The 19,748-nt window shown below is 26.4% G+C and overlaps 1 protein-coding gene across 2 annotated transcripts in view; it reads left to right on the plus strand.

The window, feature by feature from the left end:
- The window catches only part of LOC129608933 (protein amalgam-like), a 219,404-nt gene that overhangs the window by 80,192 nt on the left and 119,464 nt on the right, over positions 1–19,748 (plus strand). For both annotated transcript variants that reach the window (XM_055520737.1, XM_055520738.1), the window contains exon 2: positions 2,200–2,252. The gene's annotated coding sequence lies outside the window, so the exon portion shown is untranslated. The remainder of the gene's footprint in view (positions 1–2,199; positions 2,253–19,748) is intronic.

Genomic DNA, 19,748 nt, shown 5'->3' on the forward strand with positions numbered 1-19,748 from the left:
TTTATATGTATAAGTACCTATATAATATAAGTAAGAGGGTAATTAATATCTCACGTCGCCACAGTTCCGGTAGATATTCGCTTAGCTAAGTTAGAGTATTTTATACGAATTGTGGAAATTTGTTCTGTTATAATTCGGTGTTGTTAGAAAGTAAAGTAATAACAAGTAAAAACGTTTCAGTCGGTATAAACCGATTGAATTATACCCTGCACCTTTCATTGTTGTATAGCAATTACTCAAACCTGTGAAACCATTCTATAGAAACTTCACGGATATGTCAGACCTATAACTGAACACACAACTACCAAGTTTCATGAATCTGACTTAATTATTTTTCCAAATATTTAAAATTAGCTTTTGGAGTTGTATGGCAGGTACCCGAACCTGCCAAGCAATTCCACTAAAACTTCGCTAATATATCTGATCTATAATTGGACACACAACTGCCAAGTTTCATGAATCTAACTTTATTACTTTTCCAAATATTTAAAATAAGCTTTTGGACTTGTATGGGAGCCACTCGAACATGTCAAGCAATTCCACCAAAACTTCAGAAATATCTTTGACCTATAATTGGACACACAACTGCCAAGTTTCATGAATCTGTCTTTATTATTTTTCCAAATATTTAAAATTAGCTTTTGGAGTTGTATGGCAGGTACCCGAACCTGCCAAGCAATTTCACTAAAACTTCGCAAATATATCTGATCTATAATTGGACACACAACTGCCAAGTTTCGTGAATTTGGCTTTATTATTTTTTCAAATATTTAAAATTAGCTTTTGGAGTTGTATGGCAGGTACCCGAACCTGCCAAGCAATTTCACTAAAACTTCGCAAATATATCTGATCTATAATTGGACACACAACTGCCAAGTTTCATGAATTTGACTTTATTACTTTTTCAAATATTTAAAATTAGCTTTTGGAGTTGTATGGCAGGTACCCGAACCTGTCAAACAATTCCAATAAAACTTCGCAGGTATATCTGATCTATAATTGGACACACAACTGCCAAATTTCACGAATCTAACTTTTTTATTTTTTCAAATATTTAAAGTAAGCTTTTGGACTTGTATGGGAGCTACTCGAACCTGTCAAGCAATTCCACCAAAACTTCAGAAATATCTTTGACCTATAATTGGACACACAACTGCCAAGTTTCATGAATCTGACTTTATTATTTTTCCAAATACTTAAAATAAGCTTTTGGACTTGTATGGGAGCCACTCGAACCTGTCAAGCAATTCCACAAAAACTTCAGAAATATCTTTGGCCTATAATTGGACACACGACTGCCAAGTTTCGTGAATCTGACTTTATTATTTTGCCGAATATAAAAAATTTGCTTTTGGAGTTGTATGGCAGCCACCCGAACCGGTGCAGCTATCTCATTAAAATTTTTAGAGCATATGTAGAATATAATTGGACACATGTATACAAAATTTTATATTTGTACCTTTATTAGTTTTTGAAATAATTAAAATAAACTCTTTGAGTTGTATGGCAGCTACCCGAACCCGTTGTCCGAATTGGTCCAATAACAATAGGGTTCGTCCTTGGCAGAAAAGAAGCAACTTGTGAAAGTTTGGTGTCGATTGCATTATTCGTTTTTGAGTTATCGTGCGATCGGACGGACGGACGGACGGACGGACGGACGGACGGAAGGACGGACGGACGGACATGTCTAAATCAACGCAGAATTTTACGCTGAGCAAGAATATATATATATGTCCATACCGCAGATGACTCCTTCAAGTAGTTACAAACTCCATACCAAAGTTAATATACCCTTCACGAAGTGCAGGGTATAATGAGATTATCTGTCGTGATATTTTTCTAAAATATCACGACATATTTCTCTGCCGCATTTTTCTAAAATCTATAAGAAATCAATGTAAAAACACAAATTTATTAAAATAGCAGCACTTTTTCCATTTACTCATAGTCGCGTTACAATTATATTTATAACATTGATAGTCGAAATAGCCCACGCTTTATTATAATATTGAATCCAAAAAGCTACAAAACAACTTTGGGTTACCAAGAATCCACTTGTTCAACATCATTTTTGAATTATATATAACAGAATTTAAACATTGTTGACTAGGAAATTTTAAAATTTACATAATATATAGGTACATATATATAATTTATTCAACATATAATTTATTCGAATTTTACTTTCTTATTTTACAGGAAATTCCAATGAACTTGTAGGAATTCTAGTGAATTGCTTATCATTATTTAAGGTAAGAATAAAAACATTGCAGTAGATATATAAGGAAAAGCATTTGTTCATGACATAAAATAAAAATATTTTTAAAAAGGAATACAATAGTGCCTAAATTCTAAAGTTTTTATATAATATAATTTAAAATTGAAGGCAAAACATTAATTAATTAACAAAAATTATCATTGAAGATAAAAAGTTTCTGTACTATTTAAATGCGGTCCATCAATAGTTAGAAATGAAATTATTTAGATCACATTGAATTTAATTAGAATCGAATTCTGAATTGTTGCATGAGTGTGTTGGTTTTTCTGATGATTTTATGATGTTTTAAGCTGAAATTCGTTGGGGGCTTATTTTACATTTCCATCATATTTTGTATTCATGATGACACATCTTACGTTTTTAGCTTTAAGATGACAAATACTTAAAATCTAATATATTAATTTTATTCTTTATGAGAATTTCGAAGAATTTACGTCGTGGACACTGCAATTAAATAGTTTGCTTGAAACAAAATTTGTGCAAACATAAATTAGAATAACGAATAAAAATAGAAGGTTACGAAATGAGAGCTAATTGAAATCCTCAAAATTTTATGACTATCAAAAGAAGGACTTAAAATTGACAACAAAATGGCACGTTATCAATCTTAATCTGCACAATTTGGGCACATGAAAACAAATGAATTGAAATTGCCAATAAGCAGTGGAATGCAGAAGTTGCTTGGCCGTTATTTACTAAATTAAATAACTTTCAAGAGTAATAAGATGCTTAAAGAAAGCACATTTTTGTCAGCTTTATAATGACATTAGATTGGTTTGATCTTAACTTGTACATCGAATAGAAAATTTAGCATTTTAGTTAAACAAGGTTAATAAAAGAACAGCCTGAATATTTACTTACCAATTTGCTTCATTACTTACAATATTATGTATGTAGACAGTATTACGTCATTAGAATTAGTAGAAAAGAAAAGTTTTATTAAAAAGATCCTTTTTTTCACACAAAATTGTACCAGAAATTTGAAGCAAAAGTTTATTTTCTAAATTTTCATATTTTACTTAAAATTCATATTAATTTTTTTTTCCATACCAGAGAAGATCAAAGAGAATAAAAAATTTTTGAGTTTTTAGGAGAAATTTTTTTTTTCTCTTTTGATTCTCGTTCTTTGTTTTTCTTTTTTTCCAACTTTTCTTACTTTAGTAAGGGTCAATAATTTTCTTTTCCTTTTTTCCTTCTTTTTGTTTGTGGGTACTTCAATACCTACAAATTCACTGAATTTTACATAATTTGTTCAAAAGATTCTATATTATAAGACTTACTTTTAGGTTCGATTATTCATTTAGTTATACTGTAACAAATCTAACCGAGAGAATATGAAGAAAAGGTAAAATTACATGTCACTCTACTTGAAAATTTATCATCATTTCATCATCTTCATGTTTAAAATTTTTTTATACAGATTGTTATCTCTGTGATTAAAGGAAAATAATAATTCATTATTTTGTGAACTTGAAAAGTTTGTTAGGAAAATTTGTTGGTTGTGGTACTTTTCAAAATTTTAATTCAAATTTTAAGTAGTGTTTCTCTCACATTCTTATTGTAACAAAGTTGGAGGTTCATTTGGTGCTTTAAGCAAATATAGGAATAAGAGTCATTTGATCATCAGATTTTTGTGTGAAAATTCAAATTACAAGTATATAGATGTAGCAAATGAAAATATGTAATGAAATTCAAAACCTGATTTAATTCTTTTCGGCATTAGGGAATTTTTCTTACAGAAACGCCCTGATTTAACTATTCATTGGGAGGAAGAAATTCAATTTCTTCCTTATTTCAATTACTTCCTCCCCAAAAAGAAATAGATTTTAATATTTAATTACATGAAAATTAAATTTTTTAAGTGAAATTTTCCGATATATCTTCTTGAGATTGATTTTTTCGTCCAAAAACAAATGTTTTTAATACCATTACGATCCAAAAACAAGTAATGTTCTTATAATACTTTACGTTTGTACTGACAAAAATAATTTTTATAATAAGGATTTTTTTCCAGGAATCATGCAATTTTAAGCCTCGCATATTATTTCAAACCCACGTCCATTGTTATATCCGATGACATTCACAATATAATTTACGTGATTTGCTTGTCGTTCAATTAAATTCATTTTTTATTCTTTTTGGTTTTTTGTTAATTTTCATCCATCAATTTGGTTTTCAAGTACCTGGATTTTGGGTGGAACGATCTAATTATAGAGTTTGCATTAATTCTGTTACCGCGATTTTTTATTAATTTGAAGAGAATCTAAGAAGCAATTTTTTAGATCTAAGAATAAAATACAAGAAAAATCTTAAAACAAAATTTTTATTAATTTACGTTAAAAGGGAAATTTTATTTTATTTCAGTTAGACAGACTTAAAATAAAAGTTGATATTTCTTTTTTTCAAAATAAAAATGAAATTTTGAAAACCAAAAAAAAAAATATGAAGAACAAAAAGAAAGGTCAGTTGAGAAAACAAAATGGTCTGTCAAGAAAAGAGACAAAAATAAATCGTTCTCTTGACGTTTTGAAAATATTTTGAGGTTTTCTATTTGTTATTTTAAAAAGGTTAATTTTCAGTTTAGAATAATACCCTTGAAGGACATTAATCATTTTCGGATTTCAAAAAACAAAAAATGAGGAAGAAAAGGAAATTGTTTGTAGTTTTCATTTAATTTTCAGCTACAATAGTCGGTCAAGTTATAAATTTGAAATTGTATGTTATATGAAAATTGTGATAAAGATTTCGGTAAGAAAAAAATATCACTCCAAGTGTATAAAATTATTAAGCAAATGATTTTGAAAAAAATTAAGGCAATTTTTAAAAGGTGAATTTCTAAGATAGATTTCATGTTGTGTACGATAAAGCAAATCTGGCCTGCTTGGATTAGAAGTACCTTACGTCCTATTTTAGAAATTTTATAGGGGAATGATTTTAATTTTCTAAAACTTCATATTCTCTATGATTTTACAATTAAACAAAAGCAAATTAACAGAATTTTGTAAATTTTGAACTTAAACCCTAAACCTAAGAGTTGTTTTTTTTTTTTTTCAAATTGGGAGTTAAGATAATTTTGAACAAAAACTTTTAGGGCAGAACAATCTTAAATTTACTTTTATAGATAGACATTCGACATTTCATAGACAATATTTCGGAGTTATTTTAAATCAATTAATTTCACCGCAAAAATAGTTATTTCAAAGGAGCCTATATTTTTGGAGTATCAACAGTATATTAAAATCTAATAATCGAAAAATAGGAGATTTTGCAAAAAGTTGAGCAGTTTTATGCGCACAAATAAGCACAAATATTGGGGATCGAAGACTTAATTCCGGTATTATAGTACAACTTTTAATCATTTCTTCGATCTTCTAAGAGATCGAGATTTTACTTTCACTTATAGAGGCTGCTCACTTATATAATCAAAAACTCGAACTCTTGATTATTATAGAGTGCAACTTATAAAATTAGTGAGCTCACATTTTTAGAGAACGTCAAAAGCAATATTTGAATAATTAAAGGTTTCTGTTTTATCCTGATTCTACTGGATTAAGTTTAAGAAATTAACTTAACTATTGTTCAATATATTTCTACTAAAATTAGCAACTAGATACTGTTTTTCCAAATAAAGAGAAAGATTTCGATTTTTCATACTGTTTATTTGATAATAAATAAGTAGTTAAAAAAATGGTTTGTAATAAAAGAAACTCGAATTTATTGATATAAAAATCAAAACTTATTTGCGCTATTCTTACAAAGTTTTCAAATTCTTTCACTAAGAGCTATTTATATCATGAGAAATTTAATGAAAATGCACCATACTATCTAGAATAATTGACAAAGAGCAGGAATATTAAGAGTTGACTATTTCAACTTTGTTTCTTTCAAATTAATTGTTCAAGGTATGAGTATAAAAAGTGATCTTGACAATTAATATTATTCAAATTAAGTCTGCCCTTAATTTTAAAAATTTTTTGTACCAAATTTAACCACTTTTCTTTTAAAATTTTAATGTACGGTCAAATAATTAATAAGCAATAATAATTATAAAGTTAAATTATTATGATCTATTCGGAAATGGTTCATTGTCTGACCATATCCCAAATTACCTAGGATTGGGATATTATTACAACAATAATTGTGATAACTTTAAATGAAAGAGCTTGATGGCATTGCTTTTAGAATACTGTTCCTTAGACAGACCAAAACTGACCAATACGCTCAAAAGAACTCGTATGAGCGTATATTAAATGAAAGAGCTTCATGGCATAGCTTTTAGAATACTATTCCTTAGACAGACCAAAACTGACCAATACGCTCAAAAGAACTCTTATGCGCGCAGTAGTTGGATAAACAAATTAAAATCAGGGGAAAAAAATAAAACAAATGAAATTTTGTTAAATGTTTATGACTATGCATTTTAAAAAGTTGTCATTACAAAGAAATCGTATTAGATTTAATAGAGAAATTTGTTACAGTCACATTCCATCAGACCTTGTAAGAAGATTAATATTTGATTACATGAAATTTGCGTTTTAGACTCGATTTTTTTTTTTCATTTTTCTTTAATCAATAGAAAAATTAATTTTTATTTTAAAATTCATGGACTTTTAATCCGGAAATTAATTTTCTTTTTCTTTTCTATTACCAATTTTACACTAAATTACTTTATTCATTGCCATTCTACGAATTAATTATCATCATTTGGCTAATAATTAATAAGTACCTTGATTTAACAATAATATTTTTAATCTTAATTAAAATATTTAGATTACTCAAGCATATTAAGAGTTTAAAATATAAAACGTAAAATGTACGTCATTATTAAATTTATTGAACTTTCACAATTTAAAATTAACGAAACTTAATTATTGCTGTTGCTAATTTTGTAATTAATATTCTCATTATTAATTAACTTGTACTCGTCTGAGAAACAATTAGTAATTCAAATTAATAATAAAACTAAAATTGCTAGTGAAGATTACAGCAATGTCTATATAGATTGCACACCAGCAGAGAGAAATGTAATTTGCTATTATATCAGACTATTGTAATTTGCTATTATATCTAGAATAGTTGGCCTTCGCATCACATATTACCATTTCACATGTTCCCTTTTTTATATTATAAGCGATTTAAGGAAATATATCACAATGGTTTTGATATGAGGTACTTGATGGTTGGATGAGTATGATTGTATTTGACTTTCCTTAATTACCGACAAGGTTGTGATGGATTTCAGTGAAAAAATTTGCCGGAATAATTTCCAAGCAAGATATCTTTCAGTACTAATTAAATATTGATAAAAGTACTTTATGCATTGATTGGTGCCTGTGAGCAAATTTTTTGACCTTCTGAATAAATTTTATGTTTTGCTTATGTAATTAAAATTGCTAATAGATAGAAATTAGTAAAAGTCCGAATGAAGAAAATCTTCTAAATGATGAAGACTATGAAAATGGAATGCGGGTAGATATGGAAAATGAATAAAAAATTTATAATTTTCGTTTGGAAAATGAAGTGCTGATACACGGACAGAAGTTCTAAAACTAATAAACACTTTTTTTCAAATTATTTTTGGGAAAATTCTACAAAATAATCCAACAACTAAATTAAATGCGACAACTGCACCTTACGCCATGCTATTTATTATAAAAATGATAATTTTAGAATATTAGAATAGTTTTATCACCTGATGACGTGAAAATTTACAAATATTTAGTTTTTTCACTTTTAAACAGCTGCCGTTGATTCTTATAAAAACAAATGTTAATTTTAAGTGCATTAAAGAGTAATAAAATAAAAAAATGTACAATAATTTATGAAAAATGTTACGATAAACTGTAACTAAAAAATTATACGATAACTGTGAAGTTTTTTCATTTTGTATTATTAATGGTCAGGAACAATGTCTATCGTTTAGAAAATTGGTCATAACTATTATTAAATTACATTTTGTGTTAAATATAAAAATATTTTTACATCAAGATGTTGCTCATATACTTTATAGTTTATTATTCGATGTACATTAGTGTAATATAAAAATGGTAACACAGTGGCGAGCTAATTAGAATTGGAATTTTCGAAGCTGTTATAATTATAAGTTAGTTATTGTTATAATATTATGCTATATCATACTGAAATCATATGAAGGGCGCACCAGTCTTTTTGTTATTAATTTACAATAATTAAATAAAATCCGGCAGTGTCACATCGGACCCTACTGGCCTATATGTATCTTGCAGTAGCCAGTTTAACCTAAAACCTAAACCCAATTACATAAAATGAATTTTCAGGAAACCAGATTTATTTTAAAAGGCATATACTTATAAAAAATTAGTTATTTAAATTCGATCTTTTCGAATTTAACCTAGTCTAAAATTTAGCCTTGCAGCAGTCTCGTATACATACGGTAGAAAATACAAAGGTTAGAAAGCCAAAAATAATTATCATAATTTATTCATTACTTTTAGAAATATACGAATACAAACAGTGAAAATTTTTTCCGAAATTTAGTATGTATCTTTATCTTTGTACAAAACTATGAAAACTTCAGAAAAGAAGTTTCATTTTCCCTTTCCAAGAATTTTTAAAAATTTTTTTCTGTGATAGCTGAATAGAAGCTAGGAGTTTAAATTTAAAATTGTATGATAAATTTCTTTTCACTCGCTACTGTTTATACTATACTATGCATAAGGCTAACTTTTAAAAGCACTTCGTAATTATGTTATAACTTAAACTAAGTACAAATGTAAATAAAACTGAAAAAAATTAAAACAATGAAAATATTTTGTTTTTTTTCCATTTCGTTCTTATAATTTTCTAGAATATTTATTATAATTTTGCACGCCATCTGTTAATATAAAAATAGAACACGAAACGGGAAAGTATTCAAGTTAAAGAAATGAATAAAATCACGTTGGCATAATAAAAAAAAAATGTTTTTTCTTTTGTAGTCTGCAATCTTTTATTTCTGAATGTTTTGTTTTATTTTAAACTTTAATGAATTTATTTACTTCGTTCACACCTTACTTCCTTGTCGATATTTTTATATAGGTACCAACAAAATAAGAGCTATGACAACTCAACGAAGAAAAGAATAATAATATGATAAAAGACTTCTATTTCCGTCATTGTTGTAAAACTACAAAAATATTTTATCATAAATGTTTTATATTTTGAGAAGTTTGTTTTTCGTTTTTATATTAATAAAATAAGAGCACACTACTATTTACACTACACAAAAATGATACACCTACACGAAAATATTACACGAAAGTGATAATTTAATAAAGTGAAATTGTTTAATTATTACAAAAGCATTGAAAAGGCAAAAAAAAATTATTAAGAAAGTTGTAAGGAATAAAATTGCTAGTGTTATAGAAGCGGTCGAACAAAAAGTAATTTATGAATATGTTTGGTGACAATTTTTTCTTTAACAGATTTCATTCGGCTCCGTTTGAGAATAATATTGTGCATGACAATTATTATTGTTTGCCAAACAACACAATTATATCAATTTTGCTTAACAGATTCTACTAAGAGTATTGGGTAGCCTGAGGTAGTTATTCGAAATCTTTTTTCAGAGCTTTAAACTGTCTATGTACTAAATTCATAGTCTTGTCACAGTTTCTGTTATTATGAAAGTATTTAAAAATTTCTTTGAAATTAAATACTGGTACAATTCTAAAGCTGAGTAACTTGCTTTTACGAATTTTTTTCCTCTTTAAAACTTATTTAAAGCTGCTATGATAAGTCGCATCGTTAGTCACCTTCAACATGGATGCACTACATTTTATGATTGTTTATCTTTTTTTATTACATAGTAAGAGACCTTTATTTGCAGCCTAATACATGCATTTATTTGTTTCATATGAATAAATATTTTTTGTTGTTCTACAACGAAATTCAATATTCACAAGTTGAAGCTAAGATGGTTATGGACCAACATTACAGGAAAAGCACTCAAAAACCACAATATTTTAAAGTTTTCAAAGATGAACTTAAAACTAAAACATTAAAAGATCTCTGACTCAAATATCTCAAAAAGTTAAATGTTATTCTTTGATAGCATAGCTCAGGGTTTGAATAAAATTCCAGCTTCGACAACACAATTCCTTCGACAATAATTTAAATAAATTCTTTAAATTGCGTTGGCTTTATTTCCCCCTATAATCGTAGATTAAGATTTTCCGACTTTACATTAATTTTTTCCTATTGTAATCCTTAAAAAAAGAAATTTTTCGCCTTAAATTTTATATTGTCTTCATATAATGAGGTTTCTTTTTGTAGTTACATCCATATCTTGCATATTATACAATTACTTCATTTTAACAATTTTAATATAAGAACAACTTGATATCATCAAAGCAATTCAATAATGTAAAATATGTTTAACACAGAATTTAATTTAAATATATGTATATGAAAATTTTTCGTGTGATAAAGAAGGCACCACGCGGTTGTTTTATTATTTCCGTTTTTTTAATTATAAAGTGTTAGGTATAGTGATTCCGAAGAAAATTTGTTAGAATTTATTAGAATAGAAATTTATTCATTTTGTGTAAAGAAAAAAAGACAAAGAAAGAATGAGTTACAAAACGTCAGCTCATTCTCCCTTTCTCTTTTCCTCCTTAGACTTCGTGTAATTAAGCGCGTCTGCAATATTTTCTCTAGTTTAATTATACATACCGGTTATGACTCCTTATGATAAATTCACTTCTTAATAAAAATATGAGTAAAACTCAAGTTGGTTCTTGATGGAATATTAGTTTCGAGATTACGTCAGGGTTATTTAGGTTGTTTTCAGGTGCTTAAGCTTATGCGTTGATAGAATTGTCCAAATTTTGTTTTTTAAGTAAAATGTAACAGCATAATTGTTTTGTGTGGTAAACGTTTTTAAAATAAAGAACTCCAATGAAAAAATTTTAACTTGCGTTAATATTGAAAACAGTGAAAATTTTCAAAAATGTATCTTGTTAGCTGCTGTGGTAGAAATGGACAATTAGCAAAGGTGCTCAATCCAATTAGCTTTCCCACTTGCTTTTCCACTTGAGCGGATAAATCTAGGTTTTCTAAAAATTTAAATATATGTGTGATTTATTTCAATTTGTATAAAAATAATAATTATTAAATAATGTCATTCAAGTATATTTAATTGCCGTTATGTTCTAAGCTTACTTTAATCGTTTATGGTAATTCAATATTGCATAATATAAAATATCCAACTAAACTTATCCCCTATTTTTCTACAAGTTACAGTCTTGCATCGTAAATAAATAGTGTTTTATCCTTACCTCTTAATGATGCTACATTGCGTGACCTAAACAATCGTCTGATTCTAAAAATATAATAAATTTCTAGCATATGTCAAAAATATTATACACATTTTGTAACACATTGGAAGTAGATATTGCAACTAATACAAAAAACTGAATTTCTACATGATCCAGAATTTTTGCTTCTTCTGCACTAACTGTTTTCCATAGCAATCTGCTACCATGTGAATAATTTTCAAAATTTGTACCGAAAAGAATATTTTTCAAAATTTAACATCATCTTTGAAAGCACCATAATGTGCAAAAAAATTTTTATTACGTAATTAGGAATGAATTTTAGAGAAAAGACATTTAGAAAAAATCTATTTTATTATTTTAAGTAGAAATTAAAAATTTAAAATAACACATGCTGTAAATGAAAATTTATTCTAAATAGAGTAGGAAAACATAATTTTAAGCTATTATTGAGGTATATGCATGTAATATAGAGAATATGGCGTTAATGAAGAAACATAGAGTACCTAGATAGCAAATTTCAATAAAAGAATTATTTATAGAAAGAAAAGTCTATGCATCATCACAAATATATGGCCTTAACAAAAATCTTAGCTATGTGCTTTAAGAAAACTCAAGGAATTTTAAAATTTTGTAAAGCATCATATGCTTTACAAAATCATCCATTTTGCAGTTCATATTACAATAACTTCTACGCTAAGAAATCGCATTATTCCGTTCAATTTAGAATTTTTCTTAAATTAAAAAAGTCACAGAGCTATTCGTTCGGATGATTTATGTATGCCCATATGAATAAAATAATAGGATTCTTCTTCAGTTTTTTGTCATTTCCTAAGTCATTTTATCACTATGATATTGAAATTTGAAGCTTCCTTTATTTCATTCCTTCAAATTCTATTCCAACATTTAATCTAGAATAAAGGAAAATAGTATGTAAGGAAATTTTTCAAAATGAAATTAAAAATTTTCTACAAGTTTTACAAATAAATTGGTTTCCAACGAAATTAGAAATCTTCCTTAAAAACTAAAACTTTTAACGAACATGAAAATAATCGTACAACGTAACAAAATCATAAAAGTTTCTTTTTAATAAATAAAGAGAAAACTGATGTGGCTGATACATAACCGATCGCAAAATGTATTTTCTACTTTGAGAAAGGTGTTGCAGCACAACATCGTAAAAAGTATTTTAAATACTTAAGTTTTTATTTCAATCAGTTTATTTTGGAAAAAGAACTCAAATATTGAACGCTGAGAAATCTGGTTAATGGCTGGGGTAAATTAAGATTTGAATTCTTATCAAAATGATTGAACCTAAATTATGATATGCGAATGGCCTCACAGACAAAAAGGCCGACATTTCTCCGAAAGTCGTTTATTTACAATAGTAGTAGTTTATTATTCGACATGTAAAATTTGATGCTATCACAATACCTCTGTTATTGTATGCAATGTCTTCGGCAAAAATTATTTTATAAGAAATTTTTTTTCTGTGGTTTGGATGAAGTTCGTTTTTCTTGTTAACGAGAATTTCGTTAAAAACAAAAACATATCCTTTACTTCCCATTGTTTTATTTCGAGAAATAATAACAATAACAACTATAATAATAAAAATAATAATAAGAGTTGATAAATATTATTACAAAATTCTGATCAAAATTTTCTCAACTTTCAAAACTTTGCGAATACGTATAGTTTGGTTATAAAGCTAATAAACATGAAATAGTTAATATAAAGTAATTTTGATAATGTATAAAATTTTATTGGGAAAAAATTTAAAATGTGGTATAATCAATTGAAAACTCATATTTTTCATGTAATTAAAATCGAATTGAAAAATTAAGAACAAGAGACAAAGTTTCATTTGACTTTTTTAAATCAGAGTATGAAATGGTCACTCAGGTCGTAAACACTCAATAGACGTTACGTTAACAGCTAATAGTCACAGAAAAATATTTCACAGAATGAAGAGAGATTAGTCTTACACTCTACTTCCTCACTTTCAATAAATTTAAATGGCTTTATTACTTATTGGTAAGAAAATTGTGCAAACAAGAAAAAATGCGAAAATTTGATCCAAGCTATTAAAGTTTCCTCATAGCAGTTGATCTCCTTACTAAGATACATTCAGATCCAACACAGTTAAACAATTAGAGGTAACTGTATTGCCCTGTAAAGGAAAAGTTATTCTTAGGTTAAAATAAAATTGGCGGAACTGGTTTTACAGTCTTTGTAATGAGGTTGAAAAAATTAGGACACAAGCTGATCCAGTGTTTGCTGCATAAGAAACGACTAAAATACCTACAAGATATGGATGGATGTGCTTCGATTCTACGGTCAACATAATAAGTTTTCCGAAACTTTCCAAACAGTAATTGTACATTTCCAGAGCTTTATCTATAATTTTCTGTTTTCTATGTGAAATAAGCAAAAAAATTTTACAAGTATATGAATGAATAGCACTTGATTTAAAACAAGATTCAATTTCAAATGCATATTACGATTATATAAAAATATCGCTTGTCGTTATTCCTACTACACCTTTTTTAAAAATTAGTTGGGGATTTGTATGCTGCATAAAATTTTAAGAAGCTCATTCCATTAAACTTGATTACCACAACTCTTATCTTATTTAATTATAAATTATTCATTATTTTCCTATTGGTTACCTTTAAACAAAAGAAAGAACTTTATTCAGAGAGTAAAAATTTTGTTTTTTAAATAATTAAATTTTTTAAGTGCATTTTATAATTTCAGAATAATTTTCTTAATATTCGCAAGATAATTTCAAGCATAGTCATATTGTTGATTTCCTTTTAAAAATGCCTCTGATGCCGACTTTTTCTTTGGTATTCTCCTTGAAAAATAATCCTGACGGAGGGAAAATGCTTTTCCGAGTTTTAAAAATTAATTTAGAAACTTATTGAATTTTTATTAAACTTAAGTTTTTCTTTTCTTAACAAATGAGATTTTTTTTATTTTTAATTATTGTACCAAAGCAAATCGGTTATTAATAAAATTAAAACATAAAAATCGATTTTAAAAAAAAAAAAAAAAATGCAAATAAGAGGAAAAACTTTTTATTTTTTGTGGTGATTCAATCAAGTGAAAAAAAAAACATAAAAGAAAATTGCAATTTTCCACATAAAGAAAAGGAAATCTTATTCCTTGAAAATAAGGAAAGCAAACCACAAGTAATTTAAACTTGACGCAAAAGTTTTCAGATCAAAATTAACACTATTATTTTTCATGATGTGTGGGGATGAAATTTTAAACTCTTAAAATATTCACACAGAAACTTTACTTTAAATTATTTTAAATAAATTTTCTTCCACTTAATATAATCACTTAAAGGGCGAAAAAGTGTATGAATAGAAAATCTTTATAAAATATGAGATTTATGGCATACACCCTAAAACATAATAAACACGTTAATTATAAAGAATAATCTTTTACTTTAAATGATCATAAGAAAGATTAGCAACTGCACTAAATTCATCCTTTTCAAGAATCATATTCTTTTTAGGTTGGTCTAAATATTTATCGTTTTCAAAAAGTCTTTGTAAATGTTCTTCGAATAAAAACAAAATCTCTGCGCTTTTCAATTTTAATTTTTTGAATATTTATTTGAGGGCGTATTTTCAATCACAACTGCACGAATTATACAATGGTTGGTCCTGAAATGTTGAAAGTGTTTTCGAGATAAATTAAAATAGCAAAAAAATTACAACAAAACAATATGAGCAACGTAAATTTTGCTGAAAAATTTTTTCCAAAGTATAAGAACTATATGAAAAGTTTCTAATAGCTTGGTATGCAAAGGACTACTACTTTTGCCAGCCTATTAATACAGAGGCTATTTTCATGCACTTTTGACTGACTATTTCGTTGACGAAATAGAAACCGTTTGCTTTATTAAGTCAAGAATTTTATATATAAATTCTTTAGCTCTAACATATTTTGGGAGAGAGGCTCAAAAAATTTTGTGAGTAAATTTTTTAAAGCTTTTCTTTCACATGTTGTTTTTAACTCATAAAATCTCGCTTTTATTTTCAGAAAATGACAATATAACTGAAATTATTTTTTTATATAAATTTTTTTGATTTCTAAATAAATCTTTATATTATAAAATCTAATAATTGTTTTTCTTTATTAAAACAATTCTAAGGATATCATGAATTATTTTCCAAGCATTTAAATATTTGATGTTTTTTTTTTTGTTTTTGAATAAATAACAAATAAATAACAAAATTTTTATTAAATTAGCTCCAATATAATAAAATAAGTATAACATTTATTTTGATGTCTTTAGCCATTCAGACATTCATCCCTTGATACATGAGCTACATTCAAAAGAGTGTATATAATAAAATCAATTTTAATTAAATAGCAATTTTTCTCTTTAATTTCCCTAAGTAAATCTTCTCAAGCGTACCATGTAAGGAATCCCTTTTATCCTTATCAAATTTATGTACGAATCATTTATTTTTTGTTTTTTTATTTGGTACTTTTGCCTCCTGTTTTTCTTGTCTTTAATTTCCCAAATTGATTCCATCTATCCATCTAACATCACAAAAAAAAAATAAAAATAAAAAACAAATAAAAAAACATTTTGATCTTTTCTCTTTCATCGCTTCATGTTTTAGTTATTTTCATTATTTCAATTTTATTTCTAAATTTACATAATACCACACTCACACACACATACATATATATTACATGCATATGCGTATATATAATATATACATATGCGGAATTTTGTATGCCATTATTAATGCATTAGAACAAGTTTATTAACATAATATCGTATATGACATGAAAACCATACTACTAGTACATCCTCTAGTGTACGAATTTAAGGAAAACACTAAAAAATAAAGGCTGAAAGGTGATGCAAAATTAATTTATGTATTCACTTCAGGATTAATACATTAAAAAGAACGGAAAAAAATTTGGAATTTTAAAAATTAAATTATTCGAAAAGCATTTGGTGGGACTATACTGTAAATATAATTTTATGTAATGCTACTTATATAAAATTTAAAATTTATTAAATTGTGCATTTGTAATTTTTAATCCAAAAAAGAGAAAAGATGAAATAACCGGAATGTAGAATAATTTTTCTATCCAGAATCAGTGAACCCTTAAAAATTTTTTATAAATTAACAAATTTATAGCCCCCAAAAAAATATTTTTTTCAAGCTATTTTCTAATTATGAAAATAGTTTTGTTTTCAAATCACCATAACGGAAGAAAATATTTAATATATAAAATTAATTCTAAAACTAATTCTCAAATCTTGCCTTGCACCCCTTTTTGTGCCCAGTTATTTCATTTTATATTTAGTTTTTACTAAAAAATTTAATAAGACCTAATTATTATGAAAAAAAGAATGGAAAAATAAAAATTCTGCCAAAAAGGATACCACAGGATACAAATGCGTTAATCTTAAATATTTTGAACAAGTATTTGAGTTATCGGAAAAATTTTTTCGTTTAATAATAAAGCGTTCATGGATGTCTTATGGCATAAATTTTCTTCTCTTGCATCGTAATATTACAATCTGTAAATTCTTAAAATATTGTATTTGAAAACTTATTTAAAATTATGTAAACCTTTAGCAGAAGTGATGGTATGCCAATGGCAGCCATTAAATGAAATAAGTCAATAAATTTAGTAAAATTCTTACGAATAGTTTCGTTCTAGATTTTATTATCAATACAAAAGTAATGCAATTATGAAAAAAATCAGAAAATACTTAAGGGACTACACCAAATTTTTCACTCAATTTATATTTTCTATATTCATATTTCACCATTGAGTCACCTGAACAATTTTAACCAAATTGAGATTTTCTTTTAATCAAAATATTGAGTGGAAATTGCTAGTTAGATTACTCCAATAAATTATTTCTTTATACAGGAAATTCTCCTTTTTAACAATTTTCTCTGTTATCTATAAAAGAAAACAAAATGAATACTAAATTAAAGCTAGTCGCAAAAGAGAAATTTACAAGTGAAATGATGTTGCTACCCACATGTAAACGAAAATTTTTTGCAGTTTTATTTGCGAAGTGTTAAAAATTTACCCACGTACGTAAAGGTTAAGAAACAAATTTATTCAATATTTTAAAATTTTACATATTCTTTTAACAATTTGATTCAGATATTATAAAAATGTAGAGATCTTTAATAAAATGTTTCGGTTTTGGTTAAAATTCCTCTTCAAATCAAGCCATATTTTCTATGTAAAGTATCAAAAATATTCTTTTGAAATATTCTACTCATACATATGTACGAGTAGCTATTAAAGTAAAAAAATAAATAATTCTGCGAAAATAACAAAATTTATTTATAAAAATCCTTTTAATTAAGTAAAAAAATTAAATATAAAATTAAAAACGTCGCATAAAAGGATTTTATTTTTTATATTTTTTTGTTTGTTTTTTTTTAAATTCCAACTTTCTTGTCTTATGAATATTTCGTTTTCGTTTGATGTTTGCAAGGATAATAATAATGAAGAGTTAAGTCAAGACAATAAAATGTGAAGAAGCGCAACTCTTATAATCATTTTATATAGTCTTCATTTTATTGAAAATCATAACAGAAATTTTCAAGGCCATATTTTAATAAGAATGTTATTATATTATTATAAATAAGAAGTATTCGAGGCTGTAGCTTGAAATTCTATAAAAAGAAAAAAAGAAGAATCTTCTGTAGTTCCTCTTTTATTTTTATTTGCGCAAATGAACAAATGTTCTTTCTTTTATCTTTGTATCATGATTTTTATACTTTGAATTGCTATTAAACGGCATAAGTAACATAATCCTATTAAAGTCATAAGTAGATGACAAAATAATATTCAATATTTTTGACTTTTTTTTTATATTAAAACAATACATATGACTTCTACATTGATAATAATATGTGAGTGGGCAGAATATAAATGATAAAAGAATTTTATATGCTCTTACGGATAATCCAAATTTGAATTCATGATGTCAAAGCAAATATAAAATGGTTGTAGACGCAATTTATTCGGTATGGCAGTAATAAATATGTATAATTATAAAAAAAGCGTGGAGACTGCTGTTATATAAAAATGATATTAATTTAGGCGGACGACTTGAATATGAATTTTAAATCCAACTAAAAAAAAAAAACACAAATATTAATATAATGAAAATTTTATTTAAAGTTTAATAACAATTTCTTTAAAAATTATGAACTTTATATGAATAAATTAAAATATTTCCTTTTACAATCGAAAAGGGTGCTGAATTAAAGATGTTGGTGCTGAAATGGATGTTTTAAAGGAGCGTCCTAACGAGTGACATATTATGGAGAATTAACAATCTTGACAACGATTTCAAGAAAAGGCTGCTGTGACATGCGAATATGAAGGGTGTGATTAACTTTTGATGTACAGATGATGAAAGAATACTAGTACAGTCCTCTTTTAGAGGTTAAGCAAAATTTTATGCTAGATTCACTAAGAGCAAGACTTTATAATAAATTCACTAAGTAGACTGGCTTTTCTTTTACAGGATTAGAGAATTTATTGCTAACGGCCCCATAATCATTATGGATTTTAATTTGAAAAAAATTAAAATTTCTGTGAAAATATTTTACGTTTAAATTTATTCGAAATTCAAAATTCGAATATATTTTGGTTTTAAATCAGAACGTTTTCCAAGACCACAAAACCTTTTTAGTCCTTTTTAACGTATTAAATAAAAAAATGTACCCTATTTCTCATTTCATTGGTCCAAACAAAATATATTTCATGGGAATTTTACTTACACCTTACACAAATATTTTTGAATAACATTTTTGTTTCGAAATCAAAATAACATTTTTTTTCGAAAATATTATAAAAATATTTTATTAAAACCAAAGATAAAACAACTTAAACAAAATAATAAAAAAAAATCCATAGAATTAGTAGAGCTTGGAAGATTTACCTCAGAAAAACAAAAAAAAAAAAATATCAAAAGAAAAATTAAAGTATATATGATTTCCGTCTTATTTTATGTTTTTCTTCTTTCTCCCTCTTGTTCTTTTGCGCAATAAATTTTAAACAACGACATCCGGTAAAATTGAATGTGGACCGGAAGATATTAAATCTGATTTAAAAGACGAATATATAGGTAAATAGGTATATAGGTAGGTAGATCA

Source organism: Condylostylus longicornis, unplaced genomic scaffold (genome assembly GCF_029603195.1).
Source record: "Condylostylus longicornis isolate FDR11 unplaced genomic scaffold, ASM2960319v2 ptg000038l, whole genome shotgun sequence".
NCBI classification, from domain to species: Eukaryota; Metazoa; Arthropoda; class Insecta; order Diptera; family Dolichopodidae; genus Condylostylus; species Condylostylus longicornis.